The sequence below is a fragment of the Tupaia chinensis genome, unplaced genomic scaffold, assembly GCF_000334495.1.
Source record: "Tupaia chinensis unplaced genomic scaffold, TupChi_1.0 Scaffold145685_1, whole genome shotgun sequence".
NCBI classification, from domain to species: Eukaryota; Metazoa; Chordata; class Mammalia; order Scandentia; family Tupaiidae; genus Tupaia; species Tupaia belangeri.
Genome location: NW_006205542.1, coordinates 4,060,916 through 4,062,117, shown reverse-complemented (window position 1 = coordinate 4,062,117; position 1,202 = coordinate 4,060,916). Strand labels below are relative to the sequence as shown.

The following is a 1,202-nucleotide window of genomic DNA, read 5'->3' as shown; positions in this document are numbered from 1 at the left end:
GCAAGTTTCAAAATAGAAAATAATATTTGCAATCTTATTCAGACTAGTTCTTATTTCATTGTTAAAGAATCGTGATATTTTAGGGAAAACATTACAGCTAACTTCAAACTTGCTAATTTCTCAGTGACGAAAATTTGAACCTCTATGAAAGCATACATTTTAAAGGGAAGTACAAGAGGTTGTCAACAATAGTGATTAATTCCCTCTTAACAGTGATTCCCCCTAAATGTTAGCTGGGCTGGCAAAAATAGATCTGACCATGCCAACATCCAAGCTCACCACACGTGGGATAGTTAGTTCCAGTCTGTTTCATGGCCACAAATTATATACCTAACTCTTGTCTACCAATTAAAGGGGATGACTTTGGTTGTGAGAATGGCCAACTCAAATAATGTGGCTGTGTTAGGATAACATCACTCCTGGGAAAAACCTCCTTAAATTCTATGCCGTATTGATGATGAATCAATAGTGTCACTGATACATAAATACAGACAACTCTTCAATGGACAAAATGAAACTACCATTGGAGCACATTAATTTTATAGAGAGAAATGAAAGTGTTTTTGAGAGACCATGAAAATAAACATACTACAATTCTTCATTTGCCACTGTCCTAATGCATCTCATCTTTACCTCTAGTCACATATATTCAGTTGCATAAGAGTTTCTGACAATGAGGCTAACCCAAGCAATGCACCTTTTCTTTTCTTTCATATTATTTCTGAAATAAAACAAGTGTGGTTACCAAACAACCCAAAATATAAGTAAATTATAACTTTAAAAAATCGTTTTTAACTGTAGTTAGTTTCAATGTTCTTCTTTATTTATTTATTTTTTTAAATATGGAACGCTTCACGAATTTGCGTGTCATCCTTGCGCAGGGGCCATGCTAATCTTCTCTGTATCGTTCCAATTTTAGTATATGTGCTGCCGAAGCGAGCACTCAATGTTCTTCTATAGCACAGTAAAGTAATAAAGAGAGAGATTTTTACTATAAGGCACATGTACTTGCTGGAGAGACAGAGACAGGAATCAAGAAAACACCCTCCAGAGGGAGATGGCCACACCACAAACCCTTTTCCTCCATTCCCGTCAGGATTTGGGGAGTGCAAACACACACACACACACACACACACACACACACACCCGGTGTGAATATCAAGGAGTGAATATTAAGGCATAAATATCAAGCTACTGGGTCT

The 1,202-nt window shown here is 36.6% G+C and overlaps 1 non-coding gene across 1 annotated transcript; it reads right to left on the bottom strand.

Annotated features, from left to right (window-relative positions):
• Positions 1–836: 836 nt before the first annotated feature.
• Positions 837–943, bottom strand: LOC114006127 (U6 spliceosomal RNA). The gene has a single exon (XR_003547887.1). It is a non-coding gene; the product is annotated as a U6 spliceosomal RNA (small nuclear RNA).
• Between the last annotated feature and the right edge of the window lie 259 nt (positions 944–1,202).